The sequence below is a fragment of the Paroedura picta genome, chromosome 8, assembly GCF_049243985.1.
Source record: "Paroedura picta isolate Pp20150507F chromosome 8, Ppicta_v3.0, whole genome shotgun sequence".
NCBI classification, from domain to species: Eukaryota; Metazoa; Chordata; class Lepidosauria; order Squamata; family Gekkonidae; genus Paroedura; species Paroedura picta.
In genome coordinates, this window is record NC_135376.1 from 68,627,833 (window position 1) to 68,643,862 (window position 16,030).

Consider the following 16,030-nt stretch of genomic DNA (forward strand, 5'->3'; position numbering starts at 1 on the left):
GGTACTACTGGACTCAGAAGAGTTTATAGTTGTTATTATTATTATTGGACTTTTATAAGACAACTCTCCCGTGATGGGCTTGAGGCAGTTTTTTCACAAAATCTTTTTCGGCAAAAGGTTCTTGAGACAAAAAATTATAAAAGAAAACACAGCACAAAAAAACATGACTGCTTTGCCTTAGGGGATTCTTTTTTCCTCTTCACTGACTAAGAAGGTGGAAAGAGGCTGTGGGAAGCTGGAAGGAAATACCTGTCTCAAGACCTGCTAGCCTGTCCAGCGAAGCACTCACAAGCAAAATAGTATCAAGCTGCAGTGGAGCAAATATGAAGCACGCAGGAGCCACATCCTGTCAACAGATTTTTGAGGTCAAATGTTCACACTACAGACTTTGTGGAGCTGGTTTCTTGGATTTGATAGGCAATGCAATACGTGAACTTGCTTACAAACTTGCAACATCCTCCATGGGTTGAAAAAGGCTGCATTAGACCATAGATCAACATAGATACAAGTAAGGAAGCAAAGTGCTTGTTTGGTGTTGATCTACCAGATATAGATAAATTGAAGCTGTCATTAATAGACCAAGTACAGAGTTTGAGGGTAGTGTAGGGCATGGCTTTTGTTGATGGGCAAGCAGATTAAGTGCCAGGAGCTTTTATGTCCAGTATATAAGTTGTTTACTTAGACATTGCTTCCATATCTACCCAAAGCCATACAACCATAATCCCTTGACTGGACTACTATAAGAAGCTATATGTGAAGCTGTCTTTGAAAATGTCATGAAAGATCAAAGCGATACAAATTACAAAATGCTGGTCAGCCACTAAGAGCACTCCAGTGCCTAGTCAACTGTACTGGTTACCAGTTTGCTTTTGGGCATATTCAATGTGCTGATATTACCTTTAAACCTATTCACAGCCTAGGTGTTCATCGTTCTTGTACCACGTCTCCTGGTATACTCACACATTCCAAGTACATTCTTCAGATAGCCTTATGGTGTCGATAGTCCTGCATACGTTTTCCATATCTGATCCAATCCTTTGAAATCAGAGTGAGCATGGAGGGCATTTTCACCAGAATTATTAATGAAACCATGCTTAGATAGTCTTATTCCCAAGCACATTTTGTGGAAAGTAACCTATTTCAACAGATTTCACATCTAAGATTAAGCCTAGTGTTTGCCAACACAGTCTCCAGAACAGCACAAGCAGTTGCAATTAATCAAATGTCACATTCAGGGCAGAGCCTGGAGTTTTTAAGTTTACCCGGGAGTTATAGAAGCCATAAAAGGAATCACAATTAATCAAAGGAAGAGTCAGAGCAATGTCAACAAACTGGTCCACAAGGTCAGGAACCCAAGAACTCTCTCTGAGGGTCAGGGAAGCAGGGAGTTCTATAGTTTGGAGTCTAACATTTGAAAGCTGAGGCAGGATCTGGATTTCTTACTGAAAAAGCAAGTACAGATTGGCAAAACAGAATGCATGACAATATTCTGTTTACTTAGAGAATCAGGTTTCAGACTAGAAGTAAGGAGGCTGCTTCCATGATGAGCTCTGTTCAGCATTTCCGTTTTAGTAGTCTAACTAGCTGACTCATCCCTGAAAGCACAGGTATTATTTCTCCACTTATCATTCCTGTTCCTGCAGTGACTCTGCTTCAGGAATTAACTCTGATCACCACTGTACAATTAAACGGGCACTTCTTCATCTCTCCCAGGATGTCTCCCAGTGCTTACCACTGAATCTGTTGTACACTTTTCCTATTTTAAAGGCCGGTCATCTGTCCCATTTCCTATGCGCTGTCGGTTTAGGAGAAACTGGTGGTGACCAAGAGTCTGATTCCCATGCCATTTCCTTCATCTCCTGTCAGAATGAACAACCCTCATTCCCTGATGCATTTCTCACTTGATCTGATTCCACATACAACTGTAGTTTGTGACTCTTTCATTCCCTCATCCACAGAGAAGGAGGAGGTTGCTGACTGACTCACAACAACTGCTTTTTAACTCTGTTTTTTTCAGTTCTATTAATTGGGCTGTTGATATCTGTGTACTTGCAACTTGATATTACATTTTTAGCTCCCTTGCATCTCAGATGATAGAAAAGAATTTCCAGTGGTCTGTCTTCCATGAAAAAATGTTCAGGTATCATGGAAAGGCACAGAGAGTAGATTGCTATTTGGGAGGAACAGGGAAAGGAGGGAAACATGCAAGTTGTGTCTTTCTGATTATATACTTCTAAAAATGAACACAGGACTCTGCCATCCCCTTGTATAGTGGTCCAGATTACACTGCCTCTAAAAGGCATTTCTCACTGACTTACCACTGAATCTGTTGTACACTTTTCCTATTTTAAAGGCCGGTCATCTGTGCTGACATTTGTGCTAGCAAAAGCACCGATGTTTAAATAAAAAGCATCTATACACCTTTGTTTCTGTCACATCACCCTGAAGCAATTGGGTCAAATATAGGAACAATATGCTCATCCAGGCTTCCTGATGTATTGCCTTGCCCATTGTTTCTGTGACTTACAGTGATATTTCTTATGTTAGCAAAGTGTGAAATTACTTTGTCACTGGTACCAAGCACAGCAGGGGATTACTAATAAGGAAACATAGCTTTGTGCTGCTCTGTTAAGGCCAAATGACTTCTCTAGGATGATTTAACAGTAATTTCAAATGCAGCTCTAAACAATCACAATAATCATAAGCCTTCATTCATTCCCCAGACTCAACAACCTGAGATTGAAAAAGGTATAAAGAATGGCAACATAAAATTGTGGCATGTTCTGACATGCAGCGCAGAATCCCACTCACCAGCTACCTGTTTATCAATTTGCACACCTATTTACAATGCTGGAATGATGCCCTACCTCCTGGATTTTTCAAATGTTTGCTATCACCTTCATTTTGAAGCTCTCTTAGAACTTATTACACTACAAATAAAGTTAAATTCATATTCAGGTTTACTAATCTTCTTGTTTTTGGAGGTGGCCCTTACTGATTTGCTGATCCCAATGCCCAAAGTGGTTATATAGAGAACAAAAAAAAAAAAAGCACAGGCCTGGCAAAAGCAGGCAGGTGCTTCTTCAGGCTTTCCTGCATACATGTCATTAGGTCTGCGGGTTCAGTGATCACAGACTCCAAGTCTTCAGAACAGCTCTTTTTATTTAGCAACTCCAGCAACAGACTACAACTACTGAACAGAGAAAAACAGGCAAACTCATGCACTTTTATACCTTCCAGGCAGCCAGATGCTGCCTCTGATTGGCCGAGCAATCCAACTGGTCCTGGCGGAGCAATCCGATTGACCCCTAAGTGGAGCAATCTGATTGGCCCTAAGCAGAGCAATCCGATTGGCTCTAGCAGAGAGATCAGGTTCCTTTGATTGGTTAGTTCCTTGGCTGGCTGGAGCCCTCATTTGCATCAGTGGCCAAATGCCCACAGACATAACACATGTATTTCATGTGCTACATTGTCATGAACCTGTGAAGGCCACCAACCAAAAAATCTCTTATCAAACTTTGTCATGATGCAGGATGGGAGCTTCAGCTATATAGGAAATGGTACCTTTCCCCCACTCACTCAAGTAACTACATTTTTTATGAGAGATGCAAAAGAATGAGCAGATACACAATATTCCTGATCTTACTTATGCATGTACTCTATTTATAGCCCACTTTTCTCACTGAGATATCTCATTGAGGATTACACGGTATAAAACAATGCAATTAAATGGTACAATATGATGAGATATCTAATAAATAGCACAATACGGTTGTCCTGTTAAAAATACAGTGGCATGCAAGAACCAAGAACACAGACCAGAAAATTCTGAAATGCAGTTTTAGAAGAACAAACTTCTAGAAGAACAAACATGAAGGGACAGGTCTATATTCTTGGGCTGTGTGTGGACCAGGTCCTAGTGCTGGATGGATGTTGGCTGGAGAGGACCATAAGGACCATGTCACTCCAGGCTTAGCACATCCACAGTTATCTTCTGGATACAATTCAAGGTACTGGCTTTGGTCTTCAAAGCCCTTCAAATTCAAGGTACCCTTTGGCCTTCAAATTCAAAGTACTGGTTTTGGCCTTCAAAGCCCTACGTGGTTTGGGGCCGACATATCTGAAGAGCTTTCTGCTCCCTCATGAACCTACACCAGGGAGATTCATCTGTCCCCTTTTGTAGCTGTTTTCCACCAGCTGTCGTTCATTTGGACTGAAGTGATCTCACCTTCTTGAAGAATGTTTGAATTATCATTTTGTCTTTTATGTCAATTTATGTATTTTAATGTCTTTGCTCTGTTTTAATGGTGCATGGTTTTTGTGGTTTGAAGTGTTTTTTAAATGAGATTTCATTATGTAGAATTTAGCCACCTTGGTGGCTTTGTGAGACCAGAAATGTGAGATACACATTTTATAAATAAATACAACTAATGAACTTCTAACAATGAAAATGTGACAGAGGTGGAAAGAGAAAGCACAGTTCCGATGAAGCTGTGTGAGAGTGACATGAAAATCCATCCTTATTCAGACAGTTAACCTGTCTTTTGCAATGACAACCAGAAAGTCTGCCTACCAGAGAAATCTCACATCAGTAAGTCACTATGAGAAGTCTGATTTTTTCATGAACATCTACAGATAGGGAGGTAACCCAAGTAGCAAAGGGAGACATACAGGTAAAAGCAGAATGAAATCACACGTGCATAATCGGTTTTTCACCCCAAATCAAACATAATCACGCTGTTTTAACATTTACAAACTGATTATTGGTCTAAATTGTGCTGATCGCAACTTATGGTTCAAAATGGCAGCTGCCCGGGCATCTCTTGTGTATAACTAGCTTTATCTCTGAGAATAAAGAATGCAGCCCAATGCCATATGACCTCTTTTCAATAATAACTCACTCCTTGGTAGATAAAATCATGGGACAAGTGTTAATTAGTTGGGCTGAGAGTTATAAATAGATGTCGGTTTTTTCATGTTTATGGAAGGGAGGGAAAGATTACATTAAAGAAGGCCTTTCCTTTGAATAAGGAGTATAGCTGTAGTTTATCAAATTGTAAGTCATCTTATATTTCATTCAATCTATAAAGGTAGGTCTAATATAAGAAATGACTTTGAATTATTAATGATCAATCAACTACACATCTTGTAATTGGTTGGAAGTCCTAATATACTGGCAAACGGGGCTTACATGTACACAGCAATTCATCGAGACGTTCACAGACACTGCTGGCTCAACCAAGGGAACAGAACAGCATATAATGAACTCATCAACATTAAGAAAACTCCCCAGAGAAATAAACTAACAAGTGGATATCACTTCAAAGTGAAACTTGCTGCAGCTATACTTGATGATGAACCTAATATTATGCAGCTCCTAGAGGGAAAGAACAGTTTTATATGTTTGCAATTAAAGAAATCACATTTATCCATGATGGCAACAACAGTGCTCTAAAGTAGCTTTTTAGTGATGCTCACCAGTATCCATAAGCCCTTCCTTGATATTTGTGGCAAAAATGTCAGATGAAAAACAGCTGGCATCACACAGGTTTAATCAACACTACTATTATTTTTGAGTTCGTCTTGATCCCATCTTCCAAGGAATACCTAGAAGTAATAAGATCATGGGTCACTACATGACCAGAGCTTGCTTTTTGAGGAAGGCAAATCAGCGGAAACTGTTACAAAGTGCTATGAACCATGGAGGAGACTTGAGCATCCAACCATATGCTAGAATCCAGTGGCATCCCCCTCCACAAGAGTCTTCTCCAGCACCAGAGTTCAAAAGCCTCAATTCTTTGATGTTCGGCCTTCCTTATGGTCCAACTTTCACAGCCATACATTGCAACTGGGAAGACCATAGAATTGACTAGACGCACTCTTGTTGTCAGGGTGATGTCTCTGCTTTTTAGGATGCTGTCTAGATTTGCCATAGCTTTCCTTCCCAAGAGCAAGCGTCTTTTAATTTCTTTCCTGCAGTCCCCATCTGCAGTGATCTTTAAGCCCAGGAAAATAAAATCAGTCACTACCTCCATTTCACCCCCATCTATTAGCCAGGAATTGAAAGGGCTGGATGCCATGATCTTAGTTTTCTTGATGTTGAGTTTCAAGCCAACTTTTGCACTCTCCTCCTTCACCCGCATCAAGAGGCTCTTTAGTTCCTCTTTGCTTTCTGCCATTAGAGTGGTATCATCTACGTATCTGAGGTTGTTGTTATTTCTCCCTGCAGTCTTAGTCCCAGATTGAAATAGGTGTAGACAAATGGTCATTTTCCAGCCTGCTGAGTAGTCCTCACATACTTGAGCATCTTGTCCCAAAAAGAACGTTGGTCGTCATTGATGTCACTAAGGTCCAGGGACGTGTCCTCCAGGAAAAGCCTCACAGCTGCCTATTTCAAGGCCACAGGAACTGCACCATCCCAGAGAGAGGCATTTATTACCTCATGGACCTACTTAAACAACCTTGCTCTGCTTTACACCAGTAGCTAGGGGGTGTGCAACAAAAATTGACATTTTTTGGAGTGACGAACACTGATCTTCCTGATTTCCTGGGTTAAAATACTGCTACGGTAAGATCCAGATTGGGGAAGGAGGTTCCAATATGTTTTGGCTCCATTATTCCCTACTGGAGTTCTTTTCAGGGGGCTGGTAAAATTAAAGACCATGAAAATAGCAAAACATACAAGTCTCAGTGTAAAATGAGAGAATCCATGAAGAAGAAAGAAAGGAGGAGGAGAAGGAGGAGAAGAAGGAGAAGGAGAAGAGTTGGTTCTTATATGCCACTTTTCCCTACCAGGAGTCTCAAAGTGGTTTACAGTCTCCTTCCCTTTCCTCTCCCCACAACAGACACCCTGTGAGGTAGATGAGGCTTAGAGAGCCCTGATATTACTGCTCAGAACAGTTTTATCAATGCTGTGGTGAGCCCAAGGTTACCCAGTTGGCTGCATGTAGGGGAGTGCAGAATCGAACCTGGCTCGCCAGATTAGAAGTCCAGACTCCTAACCACTACACCAAGCTTGCTAGTATCAGTTTACAGAAAAATCTTAAAACTCAATAGAATACTTACAATAAAATACATACAAAAATACAAATACAATACAAACAGGCAGTAAAACCAATCTATAAACCTCCCCCTCTCCCACCCATCCAAGCCTGATTTCAGCAGCATGAGACCAATGGAATGGAACAACAGAATTACTATCTAGTCCTATGCCCCCAGGAATCAGGGGGTGACCACAGCACTCTCTTTAAAAGATTAATGTTGTACCAGGAAACCTGGGGGGTGGGGATAAGATGGAAAAAGTCAACCATCCCTCTTCATTATTAGGCACTGCCATAATATCAGCAGGTGTCTTTATTTTAGGAAATAATTTGCTTTGTTTTCACCTGTGCTGTGACATGACTTGCTGAGTTCAGTCATATGAATTCTTGTAGTAGTAGCAGTGGCAAGAGGAGGAGAAAGAGAAGAATTAGTAGTTCTCCTGTAGAGACTGATTGATTGATCGATTCATTCATTCATTCATTCATTCATTCTTTCATTCATATACCACCCTCCCTTTTGGCTCAGGGCAATTTACATCTTGGCCGCAGCTGAAAATAGCAGCCACAGCTCACCGGGGGCACCCGTTGATGCGGCGGAGAGTGGACCAGAAGGGACGTGACTGGCACTGGTGAGGCCTCAGGCATGTCAGTGTGTGTCAGCATCAGGGATGGGGAGGCGCGGCTTAGGCAGCTATATAAGCCGCTATGTGACTCCAGCCCACCTCTCCATCTGAGTAGCTGCCAGGGACAGCTTTCCTTCCCTCCTACCTAGTTTTCCCTCCTGTTGGTGTTAGCTGGTTTGCATGGCAAGTTTTGTTAAGTAAGGTTTATTTTGTCTCAGCTGCAGTTTAGGGCATGAGGGAGAGCCTGTTGGTAGGGAGTCCAGTGTGCGGACCAGACTCCCTGGCAGATTGGGGAACCTCAATAAGAAGTTGGCAGGCAGTGAGTGTGGCTGACCTGGCTGGAGGCCTAGGGCTTGCTGGCCAGGTGGCTGAGGGGAAGCCAAATGAGGTGGGCACCCCATTGCCCCCCCCTTAAAGCTGCTTCTTGTGAAAAGGATTCCTGGGAGGCAAGGGACCTGCTTTCCCAGGCAAGGGACCAGCTGGGAATGCTGCAGGTCCCAGGGCACCTCTGGGAACCAGACTTGAACAGCCGGACAGCTGAAGGTCAGGCTCCAACCCCCATGCCAGGCCAACTCTCCAGTGAGAGGTTGTTTTCAAATAAACCTGTGGCCTATATTTAACTCCAAAAGAACTAGGAGCCAAGTCTTCTTCCAGCCTCAATGCTATCTTGCAAGTCAACAAAGCAACATACAGTGGATATGGGCCAATCTGTTAGTCAAGTATGGAACTGGAGACTCCTGTCTCAGTGAAGGTTTCTTATGTTACAAGTAGGAGCAAACTACTTTCAATTCCCTTTGGGCCCTAGAATCCTATAAATTATGCAGTTGCCTACATTTATGCAGCTGAATTATTATACAATTCATGCAATGGAGGGAGAAGTGCCAGGTTTAATTCACCAAGTATCAGACAACAGTCTTGATGCACTGAATGTGTCCCAAACCATCACTACATTTATAACTTCTTGGAATGCATTATATCCCTCACAGTGCATCATGTTATCATCTGAGGTATGACATAAATGACAAACAATGGGAAGCAGTGCTAGGCAAAATGCAGTGCTTGTTTCTATCAAGCAGCTCTCTCAAGATTAGATATTACCCTTATCAAATAACAGTTTCAAAAAATGAATGGTTGAACCGCAGATGTTGCTTTTTGAATAGCAATCATTGTTCCTTCCAGGTGTACTCTTTTCACTCTTTGATAAGTTTCTGTCTAGAATTAATTCTTTATCGAGGTGACTCTAAAAGTAATGCAGGATCTCATCTATCCAATCAAACTGGGGCCTGAGTGTGAAGTCAACAGTACTGCCAACATTTTCCTTAGCACAAAGTAACTGCAATGATTCAGTTTTGTGACCCAGCAGTACTGGGCAAAATGGTTAGGATGGAAGACCAGCACAGTACCAGTGTCCGCGATGTTGCACTCGATGAGATGGCAAGGTTGATCAGAGTTAATCTGTTGAAAACAGTTGTCATCAGTGTCTAAAAAACACAGAAAACAAACTGTTGTGTAGCATCAAATTAGTCAGTGAAGAGCTACATGGGGGGATTAACCGCCATATGGCATCCTGACAGGCATTTCAATCACTACAGAGTCAACTCCATCAGTACAGCCGAACATTATTAGGTTGCAGTGTGTTGTAATGGGATATGCACTCTGTGTTTCATCATGGCGCAAGCATCTGTGCTTCAGGAATGTAGTGCAAGGCAAAAGAGAAACAGGGGGGGGGGGGATTACTGCTTTGTTTTGCTTTCATGAGCATTAAAAAGAAAACACTTGTTCAACCTGATCTAGAAAAGGCCTGTGTCAATGCCGAAATAATTTTGAATAACTGATGTCATAAATTAGACCCTGTACTAAGCAAAAAATGTGGGTAACTAGCCATTATCATGGAAAGAAAATATAGAAGTAGAAAACTGAACCTAAAAGGTAGACGTTCATAGACAATCGGTCATATAAGAAGACCACCAGAGAATAAGGGACTATGGAAATCACACGATGGGTCAAAACAGATTGGATCTTTCCAATGTCTTTTAAAACTAAATTATAGTTGTGTGCGGTCACAAAATGGATCATGGCCATGTGGGGGAAAGGAAACAAACATCTTGCTTAGTTTTCTGTCCTCTTCCCTCCCACCTTGACATGCTGCTATTAATTTCTTTCTCATGTGGCTAATAGCAAAAGAGTTAGGCAATTTTGAGAAGCAAAGGCTTGTGGTTATGGAAAGATAATTCCACTTCCCACTTGCATATATAGCTCCAAGGCAAACTGGGAACCAGAATGGCTAATATTTAGTTTTAAAGATACTTGTATGTTTTATTCCTAATGTGGTATGAAATAATAAAGTAACTTATGGAACCTTTAAAATGTTGGCAGAGTTTAAATATGTAAAGAGGAACAAAGTACCAACTGCTTAAAGAATAAAATAGTTGTATTAAGTGAAACAACTTTGTAAGGAAGAGAGGAGAGAAAGAGCCCTAACTGTCTAGCTGTTGTTCTGGATAGATCCAGGTGGGTAGTCCTGGACATATTCCACCAGGCATTCAGTGACTTTCACCCCACCATCAGCCTGACAATGAACCAATCTATGCAAGAAATACATTTTCTGTACACTACTGTAAAGATATACAATGGATGTATAGACACCGCCTTACACTAATGCATGCCTCTAGCTACCATCCTAAGCATACCATCCTAACTACCATCCTAAGCTACCATATACATCCATTGTATACAGCCAGGCTCTAAGCAACAGCATCTATGCCAATCCTACAGACAGAGATTCTCACCTGAAGAATCTACAACAAAGCTTTTTGGAACAGATTAACAAAGAAAGAATGGTACCCAGAGAAAACCCGTGGCATGACAGGACCAAAAGAGACAACAGAATACTAGTGGCCATCTGCAGCTCTCAACTCAAACATTTCAATGCGCCATCAACAACTTACAATCTCTACTGAATAATGGCACTTCTCTTTCACAAATACTGAGAGGGGCAAACCTTTTCCTACCTACAAACAGTACCCCAATGTGAAACAACTCCTCACCCACAATAATACAACACATAATTTGAGCATGGACACTGGAACCAGAGCTTGCAATAAACCAGATGCTGACTTTGTTGCTACATATACCAGGACATAATCACTACACCAAAAAAAATCAACTTCCTAATCTCAGGCTCATTCACTTGCTCATCTTCTAATATTGCATATGCTATTAAATTCTAACAATGCCCTTCCGTTCTTTACAAAGGGCAAACCGGTCAAACTCCATGCCAAAGCATAATGGATACAAATCTGACATCACAAAACAGAGAAACCTGTAGAAAATCATTTCAGCTTCCCAGGGAACTCAACAAGGGACCTCAAAGTAACAGTTTTATTGCAAAGGAATTTCAGAAACAGACTGGAATGAGAGATTGCTGAATTACAAGTTATTAAAACAGTCAAGACAATGGAATCCCCAAGGCTTAACAGAGATATTATATTCTTATCTTGTCACATGTGCTAAGTCCCTCAGTTCTCATTTATACCCAGAATCTAAACTTTGTTGGTCTTAAATGAGCCACTGGACTCAAATTTTGGTGTACTACTTTAGACCAACACGGCTATCCACTTGAATCTATCATTAGGATAGTCATTGTAAAATGCAGGTTTACTACTTTGAAATATGGCGGGCATTCTACAGTGCAACTGTAATTCAACTCCTTGTTGGAAATGGATTGCCACAATCCATGGAGGTTTAAGTGATATGTTCAGAATCATTGTCGATCACTCTATGATACCATCATCATACATTCCTTTACTCTTTCTGCCTCCAGCAATGATTCAAAATAAATCACATTGTGGAAGACAGATAATTAGGAATCTGCTTCCATAATCTGCATTTGTAAAGGCACGACATACCTTTTCTCCAAAGTCTCTTTCTTGAGGGTTCTTTGTGCCATTGGACCCTCCAATATCAGTTGAGAAAACTATGTATTTGCATCCAGAGCTAACTAGGGGGACACTCATTATAAGGGCCCTGCCACCTGTACTGAAACATTATCAGCAACAGAAGACCTGCCGTGCCACAAAAGCTACCGTCACTTTTAAGAATGCTTTATATGGAATCAAATTAGCAGAGCTGTGCTCCAACGATGAGGTTCTGTAAGGTTTTTTAACATCTCGGACAGAAATTCGATTAAGATTAATTCAAGCCAAGCAAGCAATTTTAGAGGGACTGGAAGCAATTTCCTATCACATCATGGCTTCATGCTGCTGACATGAATGCCGGAAGGTGGGGGGAGAGATAGAGCCCCCTTGTGCTAAAGTTTCTGAAGCACCACGTGGCAAGCAAACAGCACAAGACCCTTGTAAACATATATTTTTAAATAATAAGTCAATTCCAATGAAAGAGATGCAAAATATTCAAAATGCAGGGGAGGACATTTCAACAATCGCCATCACATTTCAAGGCTGTTTAGTAACATCTGCTCTTCTAGGTGAGCCTTTTCAAAGGAATTTGCTGGAAGAGTAAGATTTAATCTAGTGCCATTTTAGAAAAATGATAGAGGTGCTCATCAAATTATTAGTGCACTGGTAGAGCATTCAGAATCTAAATCCTTCGCCACCTCCATTTATTTTATGATGCTGAAAAGGTTATCCTTAAAAAAAAAACCCGTCAAGCCATTCATATAAAAGATTTAACGTCTTAAGGACAGATAAGAGGAAAACATGTCATTATATCTTTGAGGGAAGAGAGCTTCTAACAACTGTAAAATTATCGTTTCTCAAAAGAGAAGAAAATGAATACAAGGCTTCTTCACTTCATCTCCAACTCTGTGTGGCTACTCAAGGATGATAGGATTATTTTCAAAGCACAGATAATTTCGCAAAACTCAGCCGCACGGAACAAGGTTTTTTTGTCCAAGTTTGCCAGTCTTGTTGACTCGGAAATTAGTTTTGTTGAAAAGCCAGAGAACAGAGAAAGGCTCTCTTGCAAAAAACAGGAGGATGAGACTTGTACTCATAGTTGAAACCTTTGCTCATTTCATTCCTAATGACACCTAATTGTCCCATCTCTCCTATAGAGGGCATGCTGGGAAAACTCTGCTTGGTAACAGCTAAACACAGGAACTATCACTGGGCCAAATGACCATAGAGTTCCTTGACTAGATTTCTGGAGCACCAGTTTAATCTCAACAAGAGCGAGCTTAACATCCCTGATGACCACAATGGGGTAGTTACTGACCTGGAGCCAGACATCCTGGAATGTGAAGTCAAATGGGCCTTAGGAAGTCTGAGCAACAATAAAGCTAGTGGTAGTGACAGCATTCCAGTTGAACTATTCAAAATCTTAAAGGACGATGCAGTAAAAGTGCTACACTCAATATGCCAGCAAATTTGGAAAACTCAACAATGGCCACAGGATTGGAAAAGGTCAGTTTACATTCCAATCCCAAAGAAGGGCAATGCCAAAGAATGTTCAAACTACCGCACCATCGCACTAATTTCTCATGCTAGCAAAGTTATGCTCAAAATCCTACAAGCTAGGCTCCAGCAATATGTGGACCGAGAACTTCCAGAAGTACAGGCAGGATTTCGAAGAGGCAGAGGAACTAGAGATCAAATTGCCAACATACGCTGGATCATGGAGAAAGCTAGGGAGTACCAGAAGAACGTCTACTTCTGCTTCATTGACTATGCTAAAGCCTTTGATTGTGTGGAGCACAACAAATTGTGGCAAGTTCTTAAAGAGATGGGAATACCAGAGCATCTTATTTGTCTCTTGAGAAATTTATATGCAGGTCAAGAAGCAACAGTGAGAACTGAACATGGAATCACTGACTGGTTCAAAATTGAGAAAGGAGTTCGGCAAGGCTGTATACTGTCGCCTTGCCTATTTAACTTGTATGCAGAGCACATCATGAGAAATGCGGGATTAGAGGAGTCACAAATTGGGATCAAGATTGCAGGGAGAAATATCAACAACCTCAGATATGCAGATGATACCACTCTAATGGCAGAAAGTGAAGAGGAACTAAAGAGCCTGTTGATGCGGGTGGAGGAGGAGAGTGCCAAAGTTGGCTTGAAACTCAACATCAAGAAAACAAAGATCATGGCATCCGGCCCTCTCAATTCCTGGCAAATAGAAGGGGAAGAAATGGAGATAGTGACAGATTTTATTTTCCTGGGCTCCAAGATCACTGCAGATGGGGACTGCAGCAAAGAAATTAAAAGACGCTTGCTCCTGGGGAGGAAAGCTATGGCAAATCTAGACAGCATCCTAAAAAGCAGAGACATCACCCTGCCAACAAAAGTGCGTTTAGTCAAGGCTATGGTCTTCCCAGTTGCAATGTATGGCTGCGAAAGTTGGACCATAAGGAAGGCCGAGCGTCAAAGAATTGAGGCTTTTGAACTCTGGTGCTGGAGAAGACTCTTGCGAGTCCCTTGGACTGCAAGGCGAACAAACCAGTCAGTCCTAGAGGAGATCAGCCCTGACTGCTCTTTAGAAGGCCAGATCCTGAAGATGAAACTCAAATATTTTGGCCACCTGATGAGAAGGAAGGACTCCCTGGAGAAGAGCCTAATGCTGGGAGCGATCGAGGGCAAAAGAAGAAGGGGACGACAGAGAATGAGGTGGATGGATGGAGTCACTGATGCAGTAGGTGCAAACTTAAATGGACTCCGGGGAATGGTAGAGGACAGGAAGGCCTGGAGGATCATTGTCCATGGGGTCGCGATGGGTCGGACACGACTTCGCATATAACAAGCAGCTACATTATGGAATGGCATATAGAGACTGGGGCTGAAGGATGGCAGAAGAAGGTTCCCCAAACCAGTCTTCTGATCAAATATCATTACCCACTCAATTCCACACAAAAAGCTACCTTAAACCAGGGAAGAGAAGGCAGGCTCTGAGTGGAGGTCAAAGCAACTAGGGGGGGGGGGGGGCATTTCTGATAAAGAAATGGCATAGGAGAAAAATTAAACTACCCTTTTCCCAAGGAATTTGGCCACAATCCATATCCCTTCACCCACACCCACTCTTGTGTCTGAACGACACACTGTAGAATCAAATGAAGGATGCCCAATGTCACATGTAGCTTCACCACCATTAGTAAGCCCCTCACTATGTGGACTGGTTCAGTCATGCAGGGAATCCCTTTGCCAACCAAAGTGATTTCCAGGAATGTAGAATTTTAGCATGGCAGTGCTTGATAGGACAAATCCAGTGCATAGCAGCAAGAATATGCAACTGATACTATTTGAAAATATTTCCAACAGCCTCCTCTCCAAGGGAACCAAATGAGAGAATCAGCCCTAAGCACTGGCAGTACATTTTTAGAGTGATCATAAAACAGTTCCCCCTTTTAAGCCCACTGACTTCAATGGCTTTAGAAGGGGATAAGTCTGTTTAGGGAAATGGCATGGGAGAAAAATTAGCTGTTATTGGCCACAATATTTGCAGCAATTTGCAATGTCTCCAAATCAAGACAAGAAGTGTGTTGAAATGACCAGGAATAAACATCATTTCATTAAGCCTGAATTAAAGGAACAGATTTTTTTTTCTCAGACAGTTGGCAATCCTATAAATAGGGGAAGACTGCTGAGAAGGCAACCTTGTCTAAGCACAATTGTACTATGGAAACATGGAAAGTGGGCCTTTAAAGTCTTTAATGTGTATATTAATCCCATAATGAGGCAGATTAAAGGGTGGTAATAGGGCAGACAATGCTTAGTCTACATAAATGATTCAGTTTTGCTAACCTATTTCAAGGAAGCCAAACCCAGAATAATTGCCAGAAGTAACAGACTCCCATTCTAAGAGCAGGCACCAACCCCAGGGTAGACTTTAAACGACTGAAGGTCTACGGGAGATAGCTGAACAAAGGCAAAAGGTATAAACTGGACTTAAGGAAATGCAGGAGAAGGAATCTAGCTCACTCAGTCCCAGGTATGAAGGTAGGCACACTGCTGGCTAGGTTACACACAAAACATTTTCTCCATGCTTTCACGCCAAGCACTGTCAACCAAAATACAAACAATTTTAAACTGAATCATTTCTCAATTTAGGTGAGGCTGGGGTTGGGGGTGACACTCTGGGTTTTGGGCAAAACAGAGTGGTAAGGCAGCAGTCATGCAGTCTGAAAGCTCTGCCCGTGAGGCTGGGAGTTCGATCTCAGCAGCCGGCTCAAGGTTGACTCAGCCTTCCATCCTTCTGAGGTCGGTAAAATGAATACCCAGCTTGCTGGGGGGTAAACAGTAATGACTGGGGAAGACACTGGCAAACCACCCCGTATTGAGTCTGCCATGAAAATGCTAGAGCGTGTCACCCCAAGGGTCAGACATGACCCGGTGCTTGCACAGGGGATATCTTTAC